Raw genomic sequence first — 14,834 nt, 5'->3', positions numbered from 1 at the left:
TAATAAAGTTAAATGTCAGTTATACGTATATTAAGGAAGTGATTTATGTAAAATTTTGAATTTATATTTTTTTAATATTATGTATTACGTATATACATTTATGTAATTATCTTAATGCATTACGATTGAAAGAAAAATCAATTTTTATTTTATCTCTATTGTAATACAGTACTTTGTCATATCATGTATGTACTGTACATACCATGAACATAATCATGGTAGATTTGCATTTCTTTCAGACATGTCATCAGCTTCTGGAATTTTTTTCTAAATTTAAACATCGACCAATCATAGTCAAAGGTTAAAAATCGTTTACATTTAAAACACACACCTTTTATACAATACACAATCCCGTATAATGCTCTGTCATTGTTAACTCCGCCATTTTTCATTTATTTTAATTATTCAATATATATTAAATTGAATATTTATAAAGTAATTTATATACGTGTATATTCAAATTTGTATATTTATTGTATTTAATAACATAATTATATACATTTATCAATACGCCTACACCAAATCCGGTATGTGTTTAAACTTTATTAGAAATTTCTCAGAAAGTATATGAAGTAAGATCAAAGTTGTTATGTCAATATTGAATGTTATGAAAATATATTTTAGTTTTTCTCTAAATTTTATACTAGTGAAGTGAACTTTTGCACGCCAACACATCGAAATTACTCATTTTAGCTTCAAGGCCAGCAAAGTACTTAGTTGTTTCAATATGGAAATTTCAATTACGTTATACAAAGTATAATTAAACCGAATATATATATATATTATATCTGTAATAATATACACGATATTGATTATTAAAAATAAATAATTTTTAACTTTTTTTTTTTTGATAATTTCTTCTAAAACACTCGCTGAACTGTAAACTTATTAAGCAGTTTTCTCGTAAACATAACTTTTGTTATATTTATACAAAATAATTTTAATTAATATATTTTGATAGTTTATAATATAATTTAATAAAAATACTGTTTTATTTATTTGCTATATTTCGTATTTTTTTAGAATTAAATATTTATTATTGACAACTAGCTCAAGGTCGTAATTGCTAAGTGGCATGTAACAACAATGTTTTTCGATGTTATACTAGTAATTTATTATTTATATTTAAATACGTTTTTCGTATATTTATACTATTTTACGTTTTTAATATGTTTATTAGCGTTTTAATTAAGTCTATTTAATTAATTCTGTTTTGTAAATATTAAAGGATAATAAATATCAATAAGAGAATCGATTATGTAAAGAATTAAATGTTTTGGAAAAAATATATATAATTTTAATATTATTTTCTCTTTATTTTCTGTAGATATAATAATAAATTAGGCTTAATTTTCAGTTATTTTTACATAGAAGTTATGAGGGAGAATTACTTTTAAGAGGTTAATTTTCTCTTGCAATATAGTTTCCATTACTGCAATAGAAACTAACTACTATATAATGGTATTTATACTATATATTATTATGCTGAAAAAATTATTTTATATGTAATATCATAAAAATTACACTGAAATTTAAGTTATTATATTTACAGTCAATACATTCTAGAAAATAAGTTTTATACATTTCAGTTAAACTATTTACAGTTAATAAATTTATATTAAATTTAAAGCATTATTTTTTTACAATTTTTAACATTAATTCAACAACAGATTTTGAAAATAGTATTAAATTAAGCATAATTATCTCGAACAATATCGACCCTTCAACTACATTGACTCATCAGCTCAGTGCATCCATTGCCTTGTTGTTGTCTTGTCTTTAATCCAAAGTAGCAATTACAACATTATTACAATAGTTGTAACAATATTAGAAAATCAAAGACATTTTGAAATAATTAATTAAAAGATTCAAAATATCATTATATATTATCTAAACAGCAAGTATGTACGATTAAATTAGTATAAATTTTCTAAAAACACTCACACACAACCTTATCTTATTTTGTATCATTTCTTAATTTAACTATTTACCTGTTTGAGCTAGTTTAAGGTTGTAAACAAACTAATTGAGGTCAATAATTTTTCATTTACTTTAACAACCGAATTGTGCTTTCAAGCAACCTTGAACTTTCCTTCAGTTAAGTTGAAATATTTATGGAAAATTTTCCTTGTAATAGTTTTAAAGTCGGAAGGTTTTTTTTCTTTTACATGAAATATAGCTTATCAATTATTTTAATTAATCATATATATATTGAAAGAAGATTCGTCAAGCGAAGCATGTTTTCTTTTATTTATAAATCGCAAGCTTCTAAAGTAGTTGTTTAATTTATTAAATCACGAATAAGGTAAATAAAATAAATATATTCAATACATAATTATTTATGTTTTAAATTAAAAAATAGAAAGATAATAAAGCATTTTTTAAATTTAATTATTTTATAAAATTACTAATTATAAAATTTAAATTTAATTGAATAAATTAGTTTTTTAAATTTTTTATTTTATAGAATTTTATTTCAGATTTACAAATTAAATTGTAGATATAAAATATTTTTTTTAGAATTTGTTTATTTATAATGATTATTACTAATGTACAAATGTACAAAAAGATGTTCAAATAATTCTGTTGAAGTAAATAAAAATACTTAAAAAATAAAAGGAAAACAAACTGAACAGGCTTTTCAACTTATACATTGTATAAAATATAAATTGAGAAGTTTTATATAAAAATAAGAAAACAGCTTATTTTTCATTTTTTTAAAAAGTTTTTTTATTTATTTTTTTTAAAGTTTATAAAACATGCTTTTACATGGAATCATTTTTTATTATTTATTTTAATATAATCAAAATTTATTATAAATATTATTATTATTTAATATTATTATATATTATTAATTAGCGTTCAGCTCAACATAGCACAGTAAAACCTGTATAGAAAAGAAACCTGCCTAAATTCTGCGGAACGAAGCGATTCCGGCTCACACAGGTTTTACCATATTAAATTTAAAATTTAAAAATAAAATTTATAAAACTTTTAATTAAAAAATGTAATTTCAGTTTTAAATATATATATAAACTATCTACATTGATTAATTAAGGTTAATAAACATAATATTAATGATGATTGTTTATAACTGATTAATACTTTAATAAATTGACTAAGTTATTGTATATAAATTATTATATTTAAAAATTGAAAAATATAATTTATATAAAAAAATATTTGAGCTGTAAAAGTATTAATTGAATTATTTATAGTTAATTACTTAGGTTATTTTACTCTAAGAACTTTGATATTGGTTATAATATAGTTATATTATAATAATATTGTGATTATTTTCTCAATAAATTATTTATTCCCTTTATAGAAAGGTTATAAATTTTAATGATATGAATCCATTTTATAAATCGGAGTCATTTATTGATAAAATTTTATATTAATATTATTATATTTAGTTTATGATTTACTTACAATATGTTGAATGAATGTATAGATTAGTTTATAATATAAGTTATAAAACTTTTTTGTTATTAGTTATATTGTTGGTTATGAAATGAAATATTATAGTTAGTGGACTGTAATCATTGAAAATTATTTAATTTTAATTTTTTTAAATGATTTTTTATATTAAAATGATTTAGAGATAAGGTTCTTTACATAACTACTTTATTAATTTCAACTAATTTTTAATTATTTTGTAATATTTCACTATATAATCAAGCTATATCTACACTGCAGTATGAACCGTAATAGCCCTCCAACATGTACAGTACAATACAGAGTCACACTAAATTCATACATAACATAGCACTGTATCTGTATTAGGACAATCAACTCTTTAAGACCATTGACAGTGGCGTTTTATAGTTTCACGAGGCCCAGACATTTAAATTAAGGGCCAGTGTACAGTGTTGACTTCAGGCATTTTTCATCGGGGGAATTTTTAGGAAAAAATATTCTTATAAAAGATTAGTTTAGGCGGGCCCCTGCTGGTGAGGGTCCCAGGCAATTGTCCCTTTTCCCATAGGTTAACGCGCCACTGACCATTAAAAACAATACAATAATGCTATTGCTGTTAGAACTGGTAAGCTTATTCGTCTGCTATCTTCGAATCATGAAATTACTCTCACTTGGATACGAGAAATTGTGGGGAAAATCTTGCAAGGATACATGGAATTGTGGGGCAAAAAGGCGAATCTTGCAAGTTTGTTGGAAACATCAACTTGTTATAACTATATCAAAATTTTAATCAATTAAATTAAAAGCTTTCGTCATCAAAATATGATTAAACACTTGCAAAAACGATGGGAAACAGAAACTACTGGCAAATATATTTTTTCAAGTTATTTCCAATTCACAACGAAAATAGAGTTTGAAATTCTTCCATTTTGAATTCTATCACAGTCAGAGTCTTGCCAGTCGTAGAATTTTTTGAATGTTTGCATAGAGTTGAATATTCTTCACTCTGATGATTTACAATACCATTGCACTATAGGTAGAGATCAATTTCTTTAGTATCTTATTTATGACTGTTCTTTGCTTAATCAAGAAAGGAATGTGTTTATACAGAAAGTCATAAAATTAGGCAAGTCACTAAAGGAAATTATTAAAAACAAGAAAACACTAGGAGCTCTAAGGAAATTTGTTGTTGCTACTAAATCACTAGAGCCGAACAAAGTGGTCGCTCTTTCCAACATGTGTATATTTTGTATTTAGTTTTATTCTTGTATATAGTTTCTAAAAACTTAATACATCCTTTGTATTAAGTTTTTAGAATAGAGTTTATCCATCACTATTCTTTTGATTTTTGTCGCATTGAACAAATTATCTATTTGTGGGCACTAAACGGCCGTTTTACTATATCCATCGTGGGCTCGACCAAGCCCACAATAGGGGCAACTAGGTGGAGAGATAGTATCTAGGATAGACCGCCCATGAGAAATTTCTGAAGAGTTACTCGCCAGGATGCATCCTGGGTCCCCCATAGCGATAGGCTAACGCCTAAATTGCCTCGACCATCCGGCAAACCTTTTCAACCCTTTCTTTTTCTGTCCAGGTCATCTCTTGCATCACGCTTGAATATATCTTTTCTCTTCCCCTTCTTCCCTCCCCTTTAGCCTGAACCTTTGAGTAGGTTATTGTCTTTCTTCTATTACTATGTAATCACATAAGTAAAGTGCTATTTGTGTCAAGTTTCTTAGTTAAAGTTTGATGAAGATTTATTTTAAAATATCAAAACGGGTTTAGATTATTATTAATAAAAAATAAATATAGTCTTTTGAGAGATTTATAATTTAATTTAAAATATATTATTTTATAACGTATTCTCCTAACTATAATAATTATATTCCTTGCATTGTTGGAGTTAGGAATTTTTAGATAATAATTTTTATTTAATTGAATATAACATGATATCAGATATTGATAAGCATTTATAATGATGATTTACGTGTTATACCGGATTTAAATATCAAAATTCTAATCAGTAAAATAAATATACTTAATGATATTATACAGTACATATGTGTAAAAAATTAAATTAAAATTTTAAATGTTTATAGTATTAATTGATTAATTTTTAAAATAATTTTTGCTTATATTGTTTTACATTTTAAAAGCATTTTATAAATATTTTTGTTACCTAATAAACGAGGAAACGTTTTTTAAAATGTGCCATACATATTAACATTTTGCACGCGTAGTTACTACACATTTGCATTTTAAAGGCAATTAACTATTTTGATGATAATAAAAAGATGTAACCGAAAAAAACATTAAAGATTAATGATAATTTAAAGTTGTTTAGTAAATTATATAAATTATTTTTATAATCGGACGATCAGAATATATGAGGTTTAAATTAATGAATCGTGTCAAGATTAAGCTTACCTACTCGATGATTAGTAATGTTTAGCAGTATATTATAATTTATATTAGTTTCCGTACTATAATTTATACTGTACTATAATTACTCTATAATATAAATTACAATTCCAGATAATTAAGATATGTTTGGCTGAATATGTGATGAAGTAGTTAAAATAGATTTTTGTGATCATTTAGGCGAAGAATTAAAAAATAATAATTTATAGACAAATACGTAATTGGAAAAGTAAAATTTTGTATTTTTTGGGGTATAATTTAATTGTAATTAACGCCCATACAATATTATTTTTAGGTAGGTGTAGTGAAAAATACATGAAAAATAGTTCGCAATTTTTTTGTGTATGTCTTTTAATTTTACAATAGATTAAATAAAACAAATTGATATAATAAAAAATTTATTTTACCAACTTTTATAGTATTTTATAAATATTATATTTAAAGATGATTTAATATAATCTATAAAATGATATTTTTGTATGTTGGACGTTTTCGAATTATTGCGTGTTTTCATCAATTTATATGCAATCATATTTCGTAATATATTGTTAGAAAGTCGAATTTGATAAGAAAATATGCAATTTTAAACAATAAATTTTTATAGAAAAAATATAAGAATGTTTTGGATCTACAATGTAAGATTTGAAGAAATATCAGAAGATATATGAGAATGTTGACATTTGTAACTGGTCATAGAATACATTTTTGAAAATAAATAAATAAATAAATATATATACTTGAATAATATTTTTTAAGAAAAATAAACAAAAATACAACTTTCAACAATATAAACAACAACAACAAAAAATTGATAAAAGTTTTAAAAAATAACATCTTAAAATAGTATATTTTTTATATAAGAGTATAAAATAACATGATTATTTATTACTTTATATCAGTTATATTTACTTTAAATTTAATAGTGTTTTAATTTTAATAATTTATTTAAATACAGTAGAGCATCGATTATCCGACCTAATTGGGGACGGGTTGGTCGGATAACCGAAAAGTCGGATAACCGAAAAGTATGAAAAAATACATTATTAGTATAGTGTATTAGGCCTGGTTTAAATACTAGCCTCCCTTTCATGGTCGAGCCAGTGCTGCCAGCTAAAACATGCAAAAATTTAACAAAAATAGTATTAAAGTAGCCTAGACATAACCAAATATTGTAGCGCCACATCACTAGCGGACATTTGAATTTGCCGACTAGAACGCTGTCAGTTAATCGGGGGTCGGATAATCGATGCTCTACTGTATATAATTTCAAAAAATAAATGGAATTTAATTTAAGTTTTAAACATGAAATGGAATTTGTGCAAAGGATGTTGCGAGGTTGCAATTAAAAAAAAATTGTAATTTTTATAAATCAAAAACCTTGCTTAATCAATTTAATTACATTTAAAAATATCTCTGTCAAATGTAAATAAATTTTATATGAAATTCTCATCGAATGCGAATTTTGTTGACCTCACATTCTTGATGACCCACGCTTGAATGAACACTTTACGCATAAGTACCAACGAGTTAACTAGAGTTGAAAGTATTTATTTTTAGTCGTTATTGATAATTTTATTAGAAAATAATATTAAATAAAATTAAAATGTAATATTATCTAAAAAAACTGGAATTTAAACAAGCACCATATTGAAAACATAGCTTTAAAATCTCATAAACAAAGTAGTCATGTGAATGCATTTTTAGAAAATAATATAATTTAATATATAAATATATTGTATTATTTTTAAAGCTGAACTTCTTAGAATTTTATTTTATATGAAAAATCTCGAATTGAAAAATTTATATATTTTTATCTTTTGTTAAATGGATATTTTTTCATGTAAATAATACAAAAATATCTATTCCCTAAACGATTGTTTACGACTTCTTTCTATTTGCATAAAAAAATACTTACAAATATATACTTTAAAGTATTTAAGTTAAATTGTAAAATAAATACAAAAAAAAAGAAAAAAAATAGAAATATATTTTTAAAAAAAGATTATTCAACATTTAAGTTGGGAAAGAAAAACCTACGTTTTCTCTGTACTTTAAAAAAAAAGTATTTTAACTTAAGAACAAATTGTCTTCGATTGCAGAATTACAAAAAGTTAAGTTTAAAATCTTATAAATAATTCAGTTAACAATCATTTCATCCAATAGAATTGAATGTATTTAAGCAATTAAATGTAAAATTTCTTTCCTTGTATACATTACACGTTGCTCTATTGTGTAACATGAACGTTTATAATCCTGTTTGTGTAAATGTGTTTGTATGTAATATAATAAATTAGACTTTATATATATAAAGACTTATCTTAAATATTCAAAAATAAATTTAAAGTAAATGAAGCTTGTATGTTTAGGTGATTTGATATTCTTTTCGTGATAAGAATTTTGATTATTTAATTTTGAACGAAATATCGATAATTTCTAACATTAAATTTTTTCCCCTCTCAAAAAATTACTTTTACATTTTAAAACGACATATACATAATCAATATAAAGTAAATTAAATTTTTATTACTCGTTCAATAAATTATATATGCACTTTTTCCTCTTGATTTTATCGACTATTTCATATGTAAAATTTATATATTTAACAATCTTTAGATCCTTTTCTTAAAAAAATAAACAATATTATCTAAAAATATCTTGATATCATTATATATTTATAAAAATCATTAAAATATTTTTCATGTTATTCACGTATTATCTTGTTTCGCATGTATATCCATGAATAGATATAATAATAATAATAATAATTCAATTACGAAAGTCTGAATTAATTTATAGATTTTATACGAGATAAAAAAACAGAATACATTTGTTGTAATTTTTAAAAATTTAATTTTTATAATTATTGTAATCATAAATCCCGTTAGAACGTTTGTTTAATTAGAATATACATCATCCAAGAGGGGAAAAAGAGCTTAAAGATGTATATGTACTACAGTCAATCACTTAAGAAAACTCATAAGATGAAAGCAAAGAAAATGAAGAAAAATAAAGAATCCATTTAATAATAAAATCTTTATAAAATGGACTGTAATGTTATCTCGTACAAGATGGAAAAATCTTACTTTTACTCAAGTTTCATTTATATAGAAACTAAAAACAAATAAAATATATAAGGAGTATATGTGAAATTAAAAAAAAAAAAAAAAAAAAAATAGCTGAAATTAAAGCGAATCGAAGAAAAATAATATTTATTAAAGTTAAAAATGAATATTTCTTATGTATTAAATTCTAAAACAGCTCAAAATAGCACATGATTATTATACGTTGAGTTGTTTTACATGCACATTTAAGCATGAGATGTCGTGTATAAGAAGCATAATTCTCTTACAAAATACAATAAAATATTTAAATATATTAGAAAACAATAATAAAATAAGTGCTTGATTTATTATTACAAAATATATATATATATATATATATTATTCATTAAAATTTATGACCTTAAAAAGACCTTTGTCATCAACAATTGACTCTCCATTGATAACTATAGCAACATCATCATCATATAAAGACAAGTACCAAGGTCTTTTGTAACAGACGCAATAGTATCTGCTTCAAGGACATCAGGAAATGATGACGTCACTAGGAGTCAAGGATAAATTATAATCTCATTTAAAAATTCGTTCAATAACCGATTTTTATCTATTATAATTACATTCATGAGATAAATTTTTAATTTATAAATTTTATATAAATATATGCAAGTATCTATTGTTTAATGTAAGATAAAAAGCAATATCGATCAATATTGCTGTTTTTTCCTTTATTTAAATAATAAAATGTATATATATATATATTTATATATTATTAATGTTCTGGTTTCATATAGTACAGCTGTACTTATATATATGTATATGATTATTAGAGTGGTATATGATTTATGAGTTATAAAAGAAATATGATTGAAAGTAAGTAGAAATAACTTAGTATAATTCATGAAGTGTATATGTAAAATTGAGAATAACTATAAAAGTTATTTTTAACTTATAAATTATTACTGGTTTAATGACGTGCTTTACATTATTACTTATATTTTCCTCATGTAAAAATTAAATTCTTACTGTTAACTTATTTTAATTTTAAAAAAAATTTAATACTTGAATTACAATTTGAATTTTAAGTTGTTAATATATTTATACATAATATATAGTAAATACATAATTTATAATTTAAATATTGTTTAAAATTCAACGATTGTATGGTTATTTTCTATAATATTTCTTAGCAAATAAAATTAATTGTTTTAAAAACTTAACATTCTGGATTCTTTTTTTAAAATAAAATATTTATTAGGAAGTTAATTTATTGTTTAAAATGATTATAATTATTTTCTATAAAATTCTTAAACCATTTTTTTCAGAAAATAAAATTAATTACAATTAAAAATACAATTTTTAAATAATTAATTTCTTAAGAAATTAATCTTAATGCACGTATAAATTATTACAATAACTTAATTTTATAAAAAGTATGATTTATAATAATGGTTTTTAATATTATATATTGAAAATAATCTTTCAAAATTGTTAATAATAATAATTAAAATAATAAAATTACCCGCAGTGAAAATAAAGTAAAAGAAAAATAATGATAACGTTATTCTAATAATAAATGTTTGTTTCTAACTATCTTATTCTATATTGGATTATCGTGTTAATTCATGCGATGATTTCGTCACGAAATGCCTATCTACGTCACGAACGTCACGAATTTACACGTTTGTTATACATAAAATATCGTTTATTAAAAATATACTATGACTTGACATTCACGTCGTTTAAGAATTAAAAAAAAAAACAAAAAAAAAAAGAGAAAGAGTTATTAATTATAAAATCGGTTATTCTATAAAAAAGTACATTAAATTAAATTAAGAAATGCAAACTTCTATTTTTATCTAAAATTTATTATAATAAAACCCCTTCTTGGAAAACCTTGACTACTTAAGACGATACTTGAATGTCAATGATATACATTTTTAAAAAAATGTAAAATAATAATCTAATATTACATTAAAGATTCTATATTTATATATAACATTTTACTAAGAAATCTCCAATAACGGCCATTTTTTATGTTCCGTCACTGTCCGTTGTTTAGAGGTTTGACTGTTATTACTGTATTAGTAATTGTAAGTACTAGTACTAAAAATATTAATGAGATTCTATATTTATATATAACATTTTACTAAGAATTTAATATTTTTAGTACTACTTTAGTGCTAGTACTTACAATTACTAATACAGTAATAACAGTCAAACCTCTAAACAACGGACAGTGACAGGAACATAAAAAATGGCCGTTATTCCGAGGCAATTTTGTTGCATTTAAAAAATAAGCTGCCGAAAAAATTGACGCCATTTAGAAGTGGCCGTTATTGCAGGTTTGAATGTACAGTACCTTATACACTATTACTTCGTATTACTAAAATTTTAGTACTGTTTACTATTAATGTACAGTATGTGCTGATACTTACCACTACTAATACAGTAATATTAATGGTTACTAACGTTATTATCAATTAAAGTTGAAAACTTTTCGACATTTTAATATTTTTATTGAAAAATAATTAAGTTAAAATTTACTTTGTCGTATACATTACTTTTATAAAAAATCAATTATTTATATTACTGTATGATTTATAGCAAAAAGTTATTATGTTAATTAAAATTTAAAATATTCTAAAATACATTAAACTTAATTATAATCGTTTAAAATAATAAAAATTGTAGTAGATTATAATTAAAATACAACTTAATGTAGTATTATAATAATAGTAATTCGCATGATTACAATCATAAAATTTTGCTTAATACTTTTATATTATAAAAATAAATAAAACAAAATAATTCTAGGTGTTGCAATAGTTAAAAAATTCGGCTTTTATTTGAATTAACTGTAATTAGTTTTATGTTATTTCATAACTTAAGTTTTTTACAAAAAAGAAAAATTATTTAAATTTACGAAAATTTATATTCGTTTTACGTGATTTTTTACGTGTTATTTATATTGTGGCAATGATAATAATTAACTTAAAAACATTATTATCAAAACACTTTTAATCCTAAAGGAACGAATTAGTATTTTGTGAAAGAGAAAATCTTTAAAGAGTTATTTTAATATTCTGAACGTTAAGTTACATCAATTATTATGCCTTTCTCCGACTAATTAAAGTCAATGCTTTTCCTATAAGATATATTATTCTTTTATTTAAAATCAACAAACACATTTTGTTGTAAGGAAAGTCACGGAAAGTGTTAAAGAAATTCGTGAATTATTCATTAAGGAGGAGAAGATTAAAAAAAAAAAAACTCTTTTAATGTCGACACAAATCCTTTAGAATATGTTACTTCTCTTTTCATTAACTAATAGAATTTTATTTCGAAGATTTATGTTTTATTTTATTTTTTAAAATAACAATTTTCTTTTTAAAGTAATTAAAATTTTTAAAAACTAATTTGAAAATAAATTATTAAAAAATATATTTTTAATAAATTTATTTCTAAAAAATTTAAAATAATGAAAAGGAAACTTCTACTCCTTTAAAATTGTTTATTTATTTATGTCTTAAAAGTATAATAATAAATAAAAATGTTTTATTTTTTTATTTTTGTACTTTATAAGTTATACTTCTCTCTCTAATTAATAGCGGTAAATTATAGTATTTTAAATTTATGTTCATAAAAATTCATTTTTTAAAAAGATTTATTTTACAATTCATTTTAATTTTAAGCACAAGTGCGTAGAAAAATTAAAAAAAAAAACAAGACCATTCCTCATACAAATACACGCTTAATCACCTTTACACAAATATATTTTATTCAATAAAAGAACTTCGTATCTTTGTTAAAATCTTATAAAAACTGTAAAAATATATAAATTACAATTTAATGTTTATTAATTTATAAAAATAAAACGTATAATGACTATACGTTTCCTAAAAAAACACGCTGTAAAAGTAAATGAAGCAGGCATTTTAAAGGGTTTTTTTTTATTACCAGAAAAGTTAAATCGACTTTATACATTATTTAAAGTAAAAGTGTGAATAATTAAGTCAAACAAAAATTCAATTTTTAACTATTTAAAAGTAAATATTCATAAAATAAATTTGTGTAAAATTATAGTCTATTAGATTTAATGATGGAATTTTATCGTTAAAGGTAATCACTGTTAATGTAAAGACTGTACACGTTTACTACTTGCTGACATGCAATCTTATAGGAGATGATGGACAGTTTGGCATGCGTGTTGTGTCTACTAAAGTCCATTCAACTAGTGTACTAAATAATCAAGTTAAGGTACTACGTTATAAGTATTTAATTTAGTTACAACTCGGTTAAATAAATAACAAATAAAATTAAAGAACAAACTAATTTAATATTCATGAAATTTATCAATTAAAAGAAAAATTAAATCTATTTTTTCTTTTTTTTAAATCAATACTTTCTCAAAGTTTATCTGATATTTTTTCAAATAAAAATTTATTATGAATTAATTTTAATTATGTAAAATTTGTGAGTTTTTTTTTTAAAAAAATTAATTAAAATATAAAAAATAAATAAATGTAATTTAATGTTTTAAATTTCATAAATTAATTTGAATTATATAAAATTGTTAGTATTTAGGAACTTCATCAAAAATATTTTACATAATTTTAAAGTATTTATAATTTTTTTAAAATTATAATTTATAAAAATTTCTTTTAATGTTTTATTAAATTATTAAGTTTAAAATATATTAAATGTTTTCTACATCCCGTACATATTTTTTAATATAAAAAAAAATAAATTTAATTTATGATAAAGAAATTTGAGTTGAATATGATTAATATGTTTGTTTTTCTTTCTAAAAAATCATTTTTTATATTCTTTTTACAATCTAAAATTGATTTATATATTTGGCAAATTCAAGAAATTTAATTAAGTTTAAAAAATATATATTTTTATTTATTTAAAAATATATTAGAATTAATATTATCTGACATTTCTGTTTCTTTTTGAATATAAAGTTTTGATATATTGAATAAAAATTAAAATAAAACAAATCAAATATTTAACATTTAAGCATTTTAATTAAAATTATTATTTATTAAATTTATAATTTGTCAAAATAGAAATGAATTGATTCTGTAATATTGGAAGAACAAGACGTTAAAAGCTGCAATAAATTATCTCGAAAAAAAATATTAAAAAATGTTAAAAGTTAAAAAACATTTTTATATTTTGTGAAGAAAACAATAAATTTAAAAAATCCAATTTTTATTTCTTTAATATTTATTTATTTATTATGAAAAAATGAATTTAAATTGGACGACATGCAATGATCGTATTTGAAATTATATCTTAGTTTATAGTTCTATAATGTGTATATCGTAAATGATATTAGCAAATTATACCTATTATACCTAAAATTATATATATTTTTGTTACTACAAACGTATAGTTTCATGTTGAAGATGCCTGCATAATAAAGATAAACAGATAGTTCGGAGAATGGTCATAAAGATTAGTTGCATGAGATATTAGAGATGAAGTCCATTAGTATATATGATGAATTTTTTTTACTTGTAGTAAAAGATTTAAAACTTGTTTACTTATAAATTATCTAAATCTATAAATTTTTAAGTTATAAAAGTCATAAAAGCTATGAAAATAAAAAATGTAATGTTTTTGACCTATATCTACAATTGTAAACTTTATTTTATGATTGAAGTATCACGTGTGAAGTATTGCAAAGAATGATATCATTTCTAAATTGATAAAACTTTAATAATTTATAAATTATGTTTTGAATTATTTTAATTCTGAAATTAAAAATCTAGAAAGTTAAACGTGATGGTTCTCCAAATCAAGAATAATCTACAAAATTTAATGCAAATTAAAAATGAAGTATGAAGTATATTTGAATTTTATATCAGTTCTATTGAATTGTAATTTATTTTCATGTAAAAATTCAGTTTTATCTGCATCTAT

The 14,834-nt window shown here is 21.7% G+C and overlaps 1 long non-coding RNA gene across 2 annotated transcripts in view; it reads left to right on the top strand.

Annotated features, from left to right (window-relative positions):
* The window catches only part of LOC136970136 (uncharacterized), a 35,718-nt gene extending 21,601 nt beyond the window's left edge, over positions 1–14,117 (top strand). For both annotated transcript variants that reach the window (XR_010879947.1, XR_010879946.1), the window contains exons 3-4: positions 13,023–13,160; positions 13,976–14,117. This is a non-coding gene — a long non-coding RNA (uncharacterized lncRNA). The remainder of the gene's footprint in view (positions 1–13,022; positions 13,161–13,975) is intronic.
* Positions 14,118–14,834: the final 717 nt, after the last annotated feature.

Source organism: Centruroides vittatus, unplaced genomic scaffold (genome assembly GCF_030686945.1).
Source record: "Centruroides vittatus isolate TY-2023 unplaced genomic scaffold, ASM3068694v2 contig_19, whole genome shotgun sequence".
Classification (NCBI taxonomy): domain Eukaryota; kingdom Metazoa; phylum Arthropoda; class Arachnida; order Scorpiones; family Buthidae; genus Centruroides; species Centruroides vittatus.
This window is presented reverse-complemented; position numbering and strand designations above follow the sequence as displayed.